We start from the raw sequence: 16,740 nt of genomic DNA, 5'->3' as shown, positions 1-16,740 counted from the left end.
CCTCACTGAATTGCTCAGATATCTTTGTGTGGCCATCTGTTTTCATTTTCTTGAAGCAGTGAAATAGCCAGGAGTGAGACTGTTGGGGTATTTGGTAAGTGCAAATAAAACTTTTTATAAAGCTAGTAGACTGTTTCCCAGTGGCTGTCTCCTTGTGGGTGCCCCTCTAATATGCAAGAGTTCTCTGCCTACCTCCCTACTAATGACAGGAATTGTTAGCTTTAAAGACTTTAGGTGGTTCATTCCTGTACTGATATATGGTGTTCAGCATCATTTTACATGTTCCTTTGTCATCCTTACTTTTCCATGGCGTGTCTGCTTTGATATTTTCACTATTTTTCCCCCTGAGGTCTTATTTTCTAAAGAAGGGACTTTGTACATTCTAAATATAAATCTTATGTTAGAAATGAGTTTTGAATTTTTTTACCTAGTTCCATCATTTTCTTAAAAATGACTTTCTTTTGAAAATCAGATTTTTATTTTTTAAGACTCTAAATTGTCATCTTTTTTCTTTTTATGGCTCTTTTTTTGTCTGAAGCAAGATTACGTGAATGAATTTGCATTTTTGTCTTCTGTTTAACTTTTATTCATTAATTTTAAAAGTAGAGGTATAATTCATGTGTCCTAAAACCCTCCCATTTTGTGAACATACTCAAAATATACGGTTAATTGGGTCTGGCTACTTTGCAGGTAGGGTGGCTTTTAAAGTTTGTTCATGTTGTACCACACATTGGTTCTGTATTGTTTTCATGGCAGAACAGTATTTTAATATGTAGGTGTACCACATCTAGTGTATTTATTAGTTTGCAGATAGGCTATGTTTTCGTGTGGAGGTTTTACACTTTGAATCATGCATTTTAGGCTGCAACCCATTAGAGTTTAATGTTTGTATAAGGACGGGTTATTGTTTTTATAAATACATCCTTTACTGGATTACTGAAATGCCTTTGTAAAAAATCACCCCCACTCTCTCTCTTCTTCTGTCCCTCTCTCCCTACCTCTCTGGAGTGTGTGTTTGCGATTTCTGTTACCATAGTATGTGTTATTGATCTATATTTCTGTACTCTCACCCAAATTATGCAGCTCAATTATTGTTACCTAGTATTAAGTCCCACAGTGAAGTAGTATGATTTAATTCAAGGCCATTTGCCTTTCTATATAATTATAAAAGCAACTTTGAGAGATCACATGCCTTCCTGCTCTGATATGGATTATGAATGTACCAATTCTATAAGCCAATTGGCAGGAAACTGAAATCCTAGGAACACTGAGTCTCTACTTTCATGAACAATGTGTATCTTTGCATTTAGTTAGGTTAACATTTTGTTTTTATATTATAAACCTGTGGGTGTTTTGTTAAATTTGGTAACCTTACATAACCTAAGCGTTTTGCAACTAGGATTCATTCTGTTTGACTTTCTGTTCATTGCTACTATGTAAACACAATGATTCACTTCTCTTCCTTTACTATAGCTGAATAGTAAAGCTTGAGGTCCCATCCTCACACTTGCCTAATATTCCTCATGTTGTATTGGCTCTTTTGCCTTTTTAAAGATTATTTATTAATTTACTATTTTCATGTGTGAGTCTGTGCATGCCTACATTTATATTTATGCACCACATGTGTGCAGAAGAGGTCACCAGTCCCCTGAAACTGGAGTTACACTCCACGTGGGAACAGAGCCTCAATGCTCTGCAAGAGTAGTAAGTGCTCTTAACTGCTGAGCCATCTCTCCATGCCCTCATTCTCCTTCTCCTTTTCTTTTCCATATGAGGTTTGGAATCAGTTTGCTGGCATTTCTGAAATAACATCCCAGGATTTGATTGGAATACCTACTGGGGTATACAGTTCTTGTTTTATATTTCTATTCATGAGCATAGAGTATCTCTCCATTTATTTGATTCATTCTTTATTTTTCATAGTTTATAGTTTTCCTCATGTTTATCTTGTAAATATTTTCACACATTTCATTTTGGATGATATTACTGTGTCACTGAGTCTCAAGCTTTAATATCCATTTTATTCACTGTAGATATGTAGGAAAGCAATTGGGTTTTGTGTATTAATCTTGTATACTCTAGTCTTGCTGAAGTAACTAATTCCTGGAATTTTTTTTGGCTAGTTTATTTGGATTTTATATGTAAATATTTATGTTGTCTGTGGCAGAGGTAATTTCATTTCTTCTTTTTCTTCAGTATATGTTATACTTTCTGTTTCTATCACCTTGCCTCAGTGAGGGCTTCCAGTATGATGCTGAAAAAGACTGCTGAGAATTGACATCTCTGCTTTGTTAGGATCCCAAAATACAGCCATCTTCTAAGTTTTTGCTATTATGTATTCTGTGGGATTTTATTGACTTGGAGTGTTGTGTAGATTTTCCTTGTCAAGCATTGACTAAACCTTGGTTAAACTAGTTTGAAGTTTTGTTTGTAATCATGAATGGATTTTGAGTTTCCCAAGTGCCCTTTTCTGCATTTATCAATATAATGTGTGATTTCTTAAATATTGATCCAGTCTCACTGGATAAATAGCACTAATATATATATATATTCCAACCTACTTTGCTCATGCTTTTGAGGAGTTTCATAATTCCATTTATGGGAAATATTGCTGTGTATATTTCTTGTTGATGTCTGTCTAGTTTCAAAGTGAGGGTAGCACTGATTTCATAGAATGAGGAAGCATCTACTTTTGTCCAAAAGGAACACAGAGAATCTGAATGACTGCTTCCTTAAAGGTTAGTGGTAATTAGCTGTGATCACATCCAAGACATGCACTTCCATTCTGACAGGTTAATAACTTTAAAATTCAATTTTTCTTAAACTGTATATTCAGGTGATGTGTTTTTCACCTGTGAACTTTACAACTTTGTGCTTTTCAAGACATCGGCCTGTTTATCTAGATTGTTTATTTGGGGCATGAGTGTTCTTCATTACCCTTCCCTTCTAATTTTCACAGGGTCTCTCTGGAGTTGTATCTTCTCTCTACTTTAAATGTAACTAATTTTTTTTCTCTTTTTTTTTCCTAGTTTGGTTGGCTGTAGGCTTGCTGATTTTTATTTAACTTTTTAAAGAACCAAGTTTTAGTTTATAATTTCAATGATTTCTCTTCCATTTAATTTTTTTATAATATTTATTTGTTTGTAAGGTGGTGGCATAAGTGCCACAGAGCACATACAGGTCAGAAGACACCTTGGTTTTATCCTTGTAGATCCCAGGAATCAACTCAAGTCAAGTTTGGCAGCAAATGTGTTTTCCTTCTGGGCCATCTTGCTGGCCCCAGTTTCTGTTGTGGTTGTTGTTACTGTTATTTGTTTTGTTTTTTTATTTTTTTGAGACAGGCTGTGTTTGTACTGCTCTGGCTATTCTCAGACTCACTATGTAGATCAGGCTGGCCTGGAACTCACAAAGATCCACCAGCTGCTGCCTAATTTTTATTATTTTGTATTTAGTTGTGGTTTTTAAATTTGTTTATTCACTTCTTTATTTATTTTTACATTTCTTTTTCTAGGAATTTTTTTTTATTAATTTATTTTTACATTCCAATCCCAGTTACCCCTCCTCCTCTCCTCTTCTCCTCCTACTTCCCCCTTCCTCTTTCCCCCCACCCCCCATCTGCTCCTCAGAGAGGGTAAGGCCTCCCCTAGAGTTCTTCTAAGTCTGTCCCATCTTCTCCTTGAGGCAGGACTTAGGCACATCTCTACCCCCACGCCCTTGTGTTTAGGATGAGCAAGGTATCTCTCCAAATAAGTCAGTTTGTGCATTAGTGTTAGATCTTGGACCCACTGCCAGTGGCCTCATATATTTATTTTTACATTTCTAAGGTATAAGCTTAGGTATTTGATTTTAGGTCTTGCTTCTTTTCTGATACATGACTTCATTGCACTAAACTTTCTTCTCAGCATTACTTTATTGTATCCTTCAAATTTTTATATGTGTTTTTTTCTTTACATATTTTTTTTTTTTTGAAATGGGGTTTCTCTGTATAGCCTGCCTGTCCAGGAACTTATTCTGTAGACCAAGCTGGCCTTGAACTCAGAGATTTTCCTGTCTTTGTCTCTTGAGTGCTGAGATTGAAGATGTATGCTACCACTGCCCAGATTTTTTTTTTCATTTTTATTTGTCAAAATCTTGTAAAATTTTCTTTGGGATTTCTCCTGTATCCATTTGTAATGTGTTAATAATGTGTTTATTTGGTTCTCAAATGCTTGGGCATTTTCTAGTTATGTTTTATTGTTGATTGCTAGCTAGATCCCCTGACGCATGGGAATAAATTCCATGTGATTTTTATTCTTTCAAATTTAACTGGGTGGGCTTTGTGATCTAGACTGTTGTCTTTCATGGTAATTCCATGTTAGACTTAAAAGAATGTATATCCAGTGGTTACTGGAAGAAAAAATAGATGTCAGTTTTAAACACTTGATTGATTATATTGAATTCCATTGTGTGCATACTCATTTTGTGCTCGCTGGATTTTCCACCTGTAATAGAGAGGCATTGGAGTCTTCACCCACAACAGCTGATTCCTCTCTCTTTAGTGTTCTGTCGTTTTTCTTATGCTTTTCAGTAGATACACTTAAATGATTATTATCTTTTGGAGGAAATTTTCCCTTAATTATGGCATACTGTTCTCTTCATTCTTAGCATCTTTCTTGCTGTGAAGCCTGCCTTACCTGAGATCAATTTATGCACACCTAATTTATCAGTATCATTCTGGTACCTGTATTCACACTTACTTTATGTGTATCATTGTATTTAAAGTAGTATTCTTATAGAAGATATACAATTGGATCTTGGTTTTTCCTTGGGTTTTACCATTGTCTTCTCTCTTTCTCTTTCTTTCTTTCTTTCTTTCTTCCTCTCTTTCTCTTTCATTTTTCTTTCTTTTTCATACTGTCTTTTAATGAGTTCATATAGAATATTGACTTTCAGAATAATTATTGATATGGTTTAGTTAATATCTATTATGCTGTTATGCTTTTCTCATATTGATTATGTCCTTTACTTCTAGTTTTGCTGTCTGCTCTTGGATGTTTTATGTGATTCCATTTTCTCTCTTGTTAGCCTAACAGGTATGCTTTTTAATTTTACTCTTTCTTTTTTTGATCATATTAGAGTTGACCATAAGCATTTACAAGTCAATCTGCAAACAGCACTTTACCAGTTCCCATGTGGTATTAGTACTTTGTAATTGTAAATAATCCTAATCCCTGCTTTTTGTTCTGGCAATGTGTTAGATGTTAGTAGGAAATGACTCCTTTAGGCTCATCTGTTGAGTGCTTATTTGGCATTATTTGAGAAGTTTCTGAAAACTCTAAGAGATAGGCCCTAGCTTGCATCATTCACTGGAGATGTATCGTTGCAGACTGTATCTTGCCCTGGCTGCTCCTTCTGTCCTTTACTGTTTCTTTTCTCCCATGAGGTCAACAGGCTTCTCTTCTATATTACCCTGTCACTCTACTGCTCTGTTTTGAGCTCTTTAGGAGACTGTTCTATGGGGTAGGGTTCCTGGAAAGGGTTTAATTATTCTGCCTCTCTCTTTAGCATTACCTACGATGACCCTACTTTCCAAGGGATGATGATCCCCTAACTGGATCATTTGACCTGGCCAACTGAAATGTTAGGTCTCCACCTAGATCCCACAGATTTCATTTTCTTGATGTGGGTCTTACTGTTAATCATTATGCATATTGCACGCTTGGTAACCTTTCCACAGAACTTAGACATTCTTTTTCTGTCTGTTTGCTGTCGTTTTCTCTTTGGTTTTCAGATTTGGAGGTCTTTATTGGTATATTCTCAAACTTGGAAAAAACATGCCAAAAGATTTTTCCATTTCAGCTGCAGCAGGGCTTTTGATCCTTGGAGTTTCCTTTTGGTTCTCCCTTGGGACTTTGTCCATTGTTCTTATTTGCTGTCTACTCTACCCATCACAGCCATTTCACATTAACAATTTGTTTTAAATTTCCAGTCTGAGAATTCCAACAGTACTCACTGTTTGTCTCTGGTTCCTATTCCTGCTTCATTTCTTGAAACTGATTTTTGCCTTTTAATGTGCTTTGTTCTTTTCCTGATAACTGGATATGATGTAAAAGGAATTGAATTAAATAGACCTTTAATCATTTAGTGACAGGGGGATTGTGATGATGTGGAATCACTCTTTATAATTAAGTCTTTTTAAAATTAGTATGATTATAAATTTCACATGTTTTTCAGTTCCTTTTATTACCTTAAGGGAAGATAGCCTAGAGTAGGCAGGATTTATGTACATATCTTCTATATGGAAGGATAAAAGACTTTGGAGTTATATATTTTCCTCCCTCCCGGTTAGTTAGGCTATAATAACACCCAGTTAGGAGCCAGGCATATTGGAGTATGCTTGTAATCTCAGCACTTTGGAGGGTGGAGCAGGGCAATTTCAGGTTCACATGTGGCTTAGGCTACATAGTAAGCCTCACAAGGTAACCTACTAACTCTGTTAAGTTAGGATTCTCTGATGGTGTGTCTCAGAATGATTTCTTTCCCTTCCTGGATGTCAGATGCATGGGGTGCTTTGTCTTTTGTTTTCATTGTGAAAATTTGGTCAAAGTCTTCTAAGTAGATCATACAAAGATGTGTGGCCCTCTTATGATTGAACATTCTGATCGACTGATTTTCCAACTCCTCCTTGCCTGTGTCCGATCTGGGTTTTCCTACCGGGGTTCTTGTTAGCATGTAGGTGTCTACCTCTTGGTTACTGTTCTGGTAAGTTGTGAATCTCTGTGTTTGCATGATTCTCTCTCCGGCTGCACTTTGATCTGTTATATAATTCCCTCCAAGGTCTCAGAGAGCTATTTCGTGTATCAGTTTATCAGTTGTGCTGATTAGGATGAGTAGTGAGTTTTAAGCCTGGAATTGGTATTTCAATATATGATATTTATTTCATATAGACATCAAGAACCATTTGTCAGGTAAACTAAGACTTTTCAATGCCATGGGGAACTGTTTATGTAAAGTTATCTCTGATAATTTTCCCCTTTCTAAAAAAGTGATAGTCCACCATGTTATTACCCTTTGGCAAGGATTACAAATCTATATCTGATTCAGAGTTAGCCTGTATGACTACCATCTTCTTAGATTTGGGTAAAACCCCAAGTGCCCCCCTTTTTTTCTTTTTCTTTTTTATCTTTTGAACTGGGGCCTATTAGTGGTCACTTCCCATCTTCTGGGCCTCTCTAAGCATAGGCAATTGCCTTTCTATGTCCTGATGGAAACCTCCTGCCCTTTGGGCAGTGACTATTTTCTTCCAGAAGAAAGCTGCGGGTGAGTGACAGTTTCCTTCTCTGGAATTTGCCAACAGTCTTGTCATCTTTTGGCATTTCCTACTTTGACATGACATTCTCATTTAAATTGGGCAATGGTGGCTTATCCCAGGATGAAAATGGCAGTCACAGGATGAAAATGGCAGTCACATTTCGTCACTTGCTTCCTTCTTGGTGATACAGGTCTTCCTGATCCTGTCAGTGCCACCAGCCTTGTTTATGATTTTCTAATGAGCTGTTTTCCACATTTATTTTAGAGAAACCTTATTCAGCCTTACTGGAAAGCTGCAGTCTGAACAAAATCATTGGTTCTACATTTTTTTCCTTTCTAAGTGATCACTGTTTTTTTTATGAATTATAAATTAATTTTGCTTCTCCTAATTCTTTAATTTTTCCTTCAAGCTGTCCAAAATTAGGTATTATGTAGCCAGTTTGAAATATAAGACGTGCTTCCTCACCTTTTCTTTCAATTGCTCCTTTGTCTTTAAAGGTAGTATTCACATTTATGCAATATGGAACTGGATGAAAATTGTGAATAATAGTGGGGATAAATTATATCTGTGCCTCTTACAGATTCTCCCTAGCAAGTACTGTGAAAAGTATGGTTTGCTGTGTTTTAGATACTCCATAATTACCATGTGGATGCAAGTTGTTATGGTAACTGGGTTTCCCCTTCTATTAAATAACAGAGTAAATGGTTGCTTGAGATGCGATTGAATTGTCAGCTTTCAGGCTAATGTTATCCTGATGGGAAATGGGGTGGAGAGACAATGATGGAGGGATAGACGTAAGGGGGTGTGTGTGGGGGAATACTGAATGTTGGAAACTACTTACCGAGAGATGAGGGCTTTGCACTTTAAGAAGGCATCCTCTTAAGTCCTCCCTTCTCTTCTTACTATTTATCAGTGCATAGGGAAGGCAGAAAGTTACTTTGTGGCAACAGGGTTGCAAATGACAGAAAGTTGAGGCCTCTTACTCATACTTACAATAGACATGCAGTGAGTGTCTTTTGTGGCCTCTAACATGAAGTGAAAATGCTTTTTCTTCTAGGAATGTAGAGAGAATGAGTGTGAGGGTTGATATTCCTTTGTATCCCATGGAGCAACTGAAGTCAAATACCTTTATTCTTTTACTTTGTTGTGTTTTTTGTAGTGGCATATGTGACAGAGGTGGTGGAGGTGGAGATGGTGGAGGTGGTGGTGGAGGTGGTAGAGATGGTGGAGGTGGTGGAGGTGGAGGCGGAGATTGTGGAAGTGGTAGAGTTGGTGGAGGTGGTGCTGGTGGAGATGGTGGTGATGGTGTCTGTGGCATGGTGGTGGAGGTGGTGGTGGCAGTGGTGAGGTGGTTTTGATGATAATGATGAGCAGGGAACTTGTCTTGCTTTATTAATTTGGGATTCTAAAATTAATAGCAAATACTTTTTAATCTGTCAGTTTTTGTATACTGCTCTTGCTGTTCCACTCTACTTTTACAAGAACAAACAGGTTTGTTTATTTGTTTTTGAGATGGGCTCTCTACTCCTGGCTGTTGTAGAATTCCCTATGTAGACCAGGCTGACCTCAAACCCAGAGATTAGCCTGTCTTTGCCTCCCAAGTGATGGGATTAAAAGTGTGTGTCACTATGCCTGACTCTAGAAATTTTTATTTTAAGCTTTACTAATGTTTCTAGAAAAATTAAAAGTTGAATGCCAACCTGTGTCTGGTGGTGCAGGCTTGAATCCCAACAACCCAAGAAGCTAAGGGATGAGGATCACAAGTTCAAAGCCAGCTTAGGTTAACTTAGCAAGCTCTTATTTCAAAATAAAAAGTGAAATGAAGAAATAGAATATAGCTCAGTGGTAGAGTGGCTGGCTAGCTACTATATGTGAAGCACAGAGTTTAATTACAATAAGAAGTTGAACACCACAGTTTTATGATGACTGTAAAATTTTTACCTTATAATTTTAATGTGACAACCATTTCTGTCTGTTAAGGAGATCTGGTATATCTAGTTTCAACTCAGCAAGTGTGCAAAGGCAATGTTACAGGCACTGTGAAGGGAATCCCAGAATGAACAGTTTGTGATCTCTGTGGCTTGAATTGTGTGGGGTTACAGATGTTCATAGTGTACTAGAACTATAGAGGTGAGAAATCACCTCAGTCAGTAGAAATGATGGGAAGAAAGCCAGAGAGATGAGTGAGTCCATAGGTACAGAGGAGTATGGGAAATGTGGGAATTGGCTTACAGCTCAGTTCTCCAGAATAAGGTTAATTGATGCATGGGTACAAGAATTATGGAGAAATTGGTTGAGTTTCTTGAGCAGCACAATTATCTCAAGTGAAATGATGTTTTGATATTGAAAAGAGGTTAAGTAGTATAAAATGCTTGCATGATATTTAATATTAACCATTAAAGATTTTGCAAAGAAGTTCTGAGTTACTGCAGCAGAGGCAGCATCTGTGAGTAATGGGTCAGCTGAGAAAAGCTTTGAGGGCACTGAAGATGGGACAGGGGATGTGATAGTCACCTGGGGAGAAATACCACTAGGCCAGGTAGGAAGGAGGTAGGGATATGCCAAACTTGCATTTCAGACATTGGCTTGGTCACTGAGTCAAAGAAGACCTCCAAGGAAAGTATGTCTGAACCTCCAAGCCTTGATAACAGGAATATTGATAGATAGTATTGACAGAGACAGGAGAGATAAATGAGAGTGGGTTTTGAATGATAAATAAGCCAGCAGAGTGTAAGAGGTAGTTGAAGGTGAAAGAATGAGAAACATGCTCTATAAAGAGTGGTTTTCTAGCAGGACATTGGTGGTGCATGCCTTTAATCCCAGCACTTGGGAAGCAGAGGCAGGCAGCTCTCTGTGAGTTTGAGGCCAGCCTGGTCTCCAGAGCGAATGCCAGAATAGGTTCCAAAGCTACACAGAGAAACCCTGTCTCGGAAGAAAAAAAAAAGGTTTTCTAACTACCTCCTGTTTTTTAATTAAAAATTTTAACTGATACATTAAAATATAAAAGTTGTTCATACTGTTACTCATATTTATGAGATGCAAAATATATTTTATGGAGCTTTAACTTGATATAGATTTTCCTGTTAGCATATACTCTATACATGTTTCTATAAGCAGAATCAGTCAAGATGAGAATTATCCTAGTATCCTAAAAAGTGCCTTTCATTCTTCATAGTCAAAACTTCACCATCTCTTAACAATTGTTCTCTTTTCTGACTCCATGTAATTAAAATTAGAGTTTAAAATGCCCTAGAGACAAATCACAGTGACCAAGAACTGACTCCTCCAAGTCCCAGACATTTTACTCACTGTGCCTAGACAAGTTGTCTTCTTGATTTTCTGATTCAAATATTTAACATGATTGGAAGTGGAGTGGCAAACGGCATACCTGAGCATTTGGAAACCATTACTCTACAGTGTCAGGGGCACTGTTCTTCCAGAGTGTCTTTGAACCTCTGCAAGGCTTTCCTGCTCTGAGCTTTGTCCATCTCTTCTCAGCTCAGTAGTCAGCAAGGCCCTTGTGTAATGTAGCTGAGACCATTCTGTTTCTTTCAACACCTGAGAATGGCTCCTCTTCTGCTAAGAATGGAAGTAAGTTGTGAAAAGTGACCTAGAAGAGTGTGAACTGTGACCTAGAAGAGTGTGAACTCCAGGGCTCCCGTTAGTGCACCAGGACTTTCCATTCTATGTTCCTCTTCCTCAGCTTGCCTACTCTAACTGTTCTGGATTTTTTACTTTCTCCCACAGGTCAGTCCTGTGTCTGCATATGGTCTTCAATGTTTTCTGGTTGTGTTGTGTTGTGCCCAAACTCTGAACCCCAAAATCACAAAGAGACTGTATCCGATGCAAAAGCAAAGAGTCTTTAATTTTACTAGTTAACTCGGTCCTCCCCCATCTCGTCCTGCCCCCTCCCCATTCTACACAGCAGGTGAAGCAGGCAGGACCAGGTGGGGAGGGTTGGGGGAATGACACACACATGACATGGGATGGGATGGGATGACCTTGAGCAGCAGTAGGGCAGGGAATATATTGGGGTAGAGCAAGGGGAGTGTCTGGGGGGGGGTCTGTTAGTTGCAAAGCAACAGTCTTAGGATTGGTGCACCTTTGGCTTGGGGAAACCTTTCCTATGCTGATTGGTCAACTGCAGCTGCAGGTAGGTTGCTATGACCTATAGTCCCTCCCAGGGAGATTGCTATGCTCTGCATTCCATTGTTATTGGTAAAGCACATCTAGAGCCTACTAGCTAACTTCTGATTGGTTCCTTGCCACATGGAGAGTATCTGGCTTCCTCATGACTAGAAGGGGCAAGGTTGGGAGCACAGCACATGTTGCTGAGTCAGGGGCCTATGTCTTGCTGGGTCTTTTCGGTAACCAGTCATGGCCGCCAAGGCAGGGGGCTGAGTGAGGGTCTGGTCCCTTCAGTTGTTAGTTTAGATTGAGATGACACTCAGAGCATGCATTAACCATGCTAAAGTTTAAAATTCGCTGCCTCTAACAGATATTGGTGTTATGCAACTCTTCCCTTTCTATTGCTCAAGAATATTTTAATCGCTTCTAAATGAACTGTGTTCCCATTAAACAGGCACTTCTCACTTCCCCTGTCTTCTCTCTCCCTTTTACTCTTTACTGCCAGCAACCTATGATCTGCTGTCTGTCCTCATGGGTTTGGCTGTTGTGGTTATTGCATATAGGTGGAATCCTATGATGTGATCTTTTGTGTCTGTCTCCTTTTGATTTGGTATGTTTTCAGGATTTATCCACATTTCAGCATTTCAGCATGCAATAGGACTTTATTTGGCTGATTTTATATCTTTTGCACATATATAATGTCTTATTAATCCATGGATATTTAGGTTATTTCCTTTTATTTGCTATTGTGAACATGCTGATATCAAAATTTATTTACAAATTCTTGTTTGAAATAATTGTGGATTCTATCTAGAAGTAGAACTGCTCAGTCATATGATATTGCTTTGTTTAGTATTCTGAGAAACCATCAAATTTGTCCAATTTAGCTGAACCACTCTAGGCAAATTTTCACTCAACAGTGAGATCTTCCATGAGTACTAGTAGAGTTTAGTACTCTACTAAACTTGGAATGTGCTCCAGCCTTCACCCTTATTTCTTTACTATGTATCTTCCCTTAGCATGTTGGTCTGGCTTCCTTTTTTAGTTGCATGAATGATGTTTCATCAAACCACATCATACATGTGGAGACTTTCCTCTTACTCCTTCTGAAGACAGAGGGCCTGTGTGCCCAAGCAGTCCTTCACACAGTTGTCACTGTAAGAGTGTGTGTGATTAGTTATAGGAAAAACTAAGTTCCTCATATTTATTAAAACTCACTGACACAGTGGTTATTGACCCTTCTATATTAACTGCTAGGTAACTAGATTCACAACTTCATGATTATTTACTATATCATTGGCTAGGATTCCTGAAGAGTTCTCATGGGTCTATCAAATTAGACATAATTTTCATACTTCATAAATACTGATTGAGCTTATTTTTCAGGCTAGCAACTTCAACCTCAAAAATGGGCAATATCAATAACAATGTATTGAATTGAAATGGCTTCCTGATAATGATGCTTGTGGAAGCCTTTTATCCTGGCTTTTAGCACACTGTTTCTTAAGTCTCTTTACTGAGAGAAAACTCAAGAAAGCACCTTTAAAGATGTCTACCAAGCTAATCTGGGCACCCTAAGATTGAGGTATAGTTCTATAATACATGGAGGATCAGGTAGGAATCTAGGCCAGAGTGTACCCTAAGTTTCTGCATCTGAAAACCTCAGTGTGGTCAGAGCCACAGGGTTAGTTGGGCCTTCTGATGGCCTCCTTCAGAGGGGTTTCCTGGCATGGGTGGCTTTCATTCTTGAAGCTTAACATTCCATTTGTTTTTTTTACATTTACATTTCTCTAGAATTTGTTCCCTTTTCAAACTGAGAATAAAGTAGGAATTGAAACTATTGTCTTTACTTTTTTTTTCTTTTTTATTATTAGAAAGAAAATTATTTTACATGTCAACCCCAGGTCCTGCTTCCTCCACTCCTCTACCCCCCCGAACTAATGCCCTACCCATCCCATACCCTTTCTGCTCTCCAGGAAGGGTGAGACCTTCCATAGGGGGTCTTAAAAGTCTGTCATATTCTTTGGGATAGGGCCTAGGCCAACCCCCTTGTATCTAGGCTCAGGGAGTATCCCTTCATGTGGGATGGGCTCCTAAAGTCCATTCCTGTGGTAGTGATAAGTACTGATCCACTGCAAGAGGCCCCATAGATTTCCAAGGTCTCCTCACTGACACCCACATTCAGGGGGTCTGGATCAGTCCCATGCTGCTTTCCCAGCTATCAGTCAGGGGACCAAGAGTTTTCCTTTGTTCAGGTCAGCTATTTCTGTGGGTCCATCAGTCTGGTATGGACCCCTTTGCTCATCAGTCCTCCTTAACTGCATCTGAATTTCAGTTTAGTTCAAGGTTTAGCTGTGGGTGTCTGCTTCTACTTCCACCAGCTGCTGGATGAAGGCTCTATGATAGCATATGAATTAGTCATCAATCTCATTATCAGGAGAGGGCATTTAAGGCAACCTGTCCTCTGTTGCTTAGATTGTTAGTTGGTGTCATCTTTGTAGCTCTCCAGACATTTCCCTAGTGCCTGATTTCTCTTTAAACTTAAAATGTCACCCTCTATTATAGTATCTCTTATCTTGCACTATTCTGTTCCTCCCCCAACTCAGCCTCTCTGTCCCATCATGTCTTTCTCACCCCTCCTCTTTTCCTCTTCTCATTCTCCTAGTTCCCTCTCCAATGCTCCCAATTTTCTCAGGAGATCTTGTCCCTTTCCCCTTCTCCAGGGACCACATATGTCTCCCTTAGGGTCCTCCTTGTTTACCAACCTCTCTGGCAGCCTGGGCTGCAGGCTGGCAATCCTTTATGTCTAAAATCCACATATGAGTGAGTACATACAATGCCTGTCTTTTTGTGACTGGGTTACCTCGCTCAGAATGGTTTCTTCTAGTTCCAACCATTTGCCTGCAAATTTCAAGATTCCATTGCCTTTTTTTCTGCTGAATAGTACCACATTTTTTCTATCCATTCTTCAGTTGAGGGGCATCTACATTGCTTCCAGGTTCTGGCTATTACAAATAATGCTGCTATGAATATAGTTGAGCAGATGTCCTTGTTGTAGGAATGTGCTTCTTTTGGGTATATGCCTAAGAGTAGAATTTCTGGATCTTGTGGTAGAAAGATTCCCATTTTCCTGAGGAATCACCATACAGATTTCCAAAGTGGCTGTACCAGTTGGAACTCCCACCAGCAGTGGAGGAGTGTTCCCCTTTCTCCACAACCTCTCTAGCATAAACTGTCACTGGTGTTTTTAATTTTTGCCATTCTGACAGGTGTAAGATGGTATCTCAGAGTTGTTTTGATTTGCATTTCCCTGATGGCTAAGGATGTTGAACACTTTCTTATGTATCTTTCAGCCATTTTAAAGACCTCTATTGAAAATTGTCTATTTAGTTCTGTACTCCACTTTTTAATTGGATTAGTTGGTGTTTTGGAGACTAGCTTCTTGAGTTCTTTGTAAATTTTGGAGATCAGCCCACTGTCAGATGTGGGGTTGGTGAATATCTTTTCCCAATCCATGGGCTGTCATTTTGTCTTGTTGACTGTGTCCTTTGCCTTACAGAAGCTTCTCAGTTTCAGGAGGTCCCATTTATTAATTGTGGATCTCAGTGTCTGTGCTACTGGTGTTATGTTCAGGAAGCGGTCTCCTGTACCAATTAGTTCAAGTATATTTCCTACTTTCTCTTCTAATAAGTTCAGTGTGGCTGCCTGAGTTTATGTTGAGGTCTTTGATCTATTTGGACTTAAGTTTTGTGCAAAGCGATAGTCAAGGATCTATCTGCAGTCTTCTACATGCCAGCATCCAGTTATGCCAGCACCATTTGTCGAAGATGCTTTTCTTATTCCATTTCCAAAGAAAGCTTTGCCTTCTTTGTCAAAAATCAGGCATTCATAGGAGTGTAGGGTTAATATCAGGGTTTTCAACTCGATTCCATTGGTCTACCTCTCCATTTTTGTCCCAATACCAAGCTGTTTTCAGGACTATAGCTCTATAATAGAGCTTGAAATCAGGGATGGTGATGCCTCCAGAAGTTCTTCTATTGTACAGGTTTGTTTTGGCTATCCTGGGTCTTTTGTTTTTCCATATAAAGTTGAGAATTGTTTTTTCAAGTTCTGTGAAGAATTGTGCTGGGATTTAATGGGGATTGCATTGAATCTGTAGATTGCTTTTGGCAAGATTGCCATTTTTACTATGCTGATACTACCTATCCAAGAACATGGAAGATCCTTCCATTTTCTGGTATCTTCTTTAATTTCTTTCTACAAAGACTCAAAATTCTTACTGTACAGGTCTTTCACTTTTTTGGTTACCATTACCCCAAGGTATTTTATGTTGTTTGTGGCAATTGTAAAGGGTGATGTTTCTCTGGTTTCTTTCTCAGCACATTTATCATCCATATATAGTAGGGCTACTGATTTTTTTGAGTTAATCTTGTATCCTGCCACTTTGCTGAAGGTGTTTATCAGCTGTAGGAGTTCCCTGGTAGACTTTTTTGGTTCACTTATGTAGACTATAATATCATCTGCAAACAGTGAAAGCTTGACTTCTTCCTTTCCAATTTGTATCCCCTTGATCTCCTTTTGTTGTCTTATTGCTTTAGCTAGAACTTCAAGGACAATATTGAAGAGATATGGAGAGAGTGGTCAGCCTTGTCTTGTTTCTGATTTTAGAGGAATAGCTTTGAATGTCTCTCCATTTAGTTTGATGTTGGCTGTAGGGTTACTGTATTTTATTATTATTATTATTATGTTCAGGTATGTTCCTGTTATTCCTGGTCTCTCCAGGATCTTTATCATGAAGGGATGTTGGATTTTGTCAAAGGATTTTTCAGCATCTAGTGAGATGATCATGTGGTTTTTCTTCTTCAGTTGGTTTATATAGTGGATTACATTAGCAGATTTTTGAATGTTGAACCAACCCTGCATCCCAGGGATGAAGCCTACTTGATCATGGTGGATGACTTTTCTGATATGTTCTTGGATTCGGTTTGCCAGTATTTTATTGAGTATTTTTGCATCTGTGTTCATGAGGGATATTGGTCTGTAGTTCTCTTTCTTAGTTGTGTCTTTATGTGGCTTGGGTACCAATGTAATTGTAGCCTCGTAAAAGGAGTTTGGCAATGAACCTTCTGCTTCTATTGTGTGGAACAATTTGAGGAGTATTGGTATTAGCTCTTCTTTAAATTTCTGGTAGAATTCTGCACTGAAGCCATGTGGTCCTGGGCTTTTTTTGGTTGGGAGATTTTTGATGACTACTTCTTTTTTCTTAGAGGTTATAGGTCTGTTTAAGTTGCTTATCTGTTCTTGATTCAATTTTGGTAAGT

General features: G+C 38.5%; 1 protein-coding gene across 4 annotated transcripts in view; it reads left to right on the top strand.

Annotated features, from left to right (window-relative positions):
- Focad (focadhesin) overlaps window positions 1-16,740 on the top strand; it is a 293,087-nt gene that overhangs the window by 198,855 nt on the left and 77,492 nt on the right. The window lies entirely within an intron of this gene.

The sequence above is a fragment of the Cricetulus griseus genome, chromosome 2 (assembly GCF_003668045.3).
Source record: "Cricetulus griseus strain 17A/GY chromosome 2, alternate assembly CriGri-PICRH-1.0, whole genome shotgun sequence".
Classification (NCBI taxonomy): domain Eukaryota; kingdom Metazoa; phylum Chordata; class Mammalia; order Rodentia; family Cricetidae; genus Cricetulus; species Cricetulus griseus.
The sequence above is the reverse complement of the archived record's forward strand: the minus strand, read 5'-3'. Positions and strand labels throughout refer to the sequence as shown.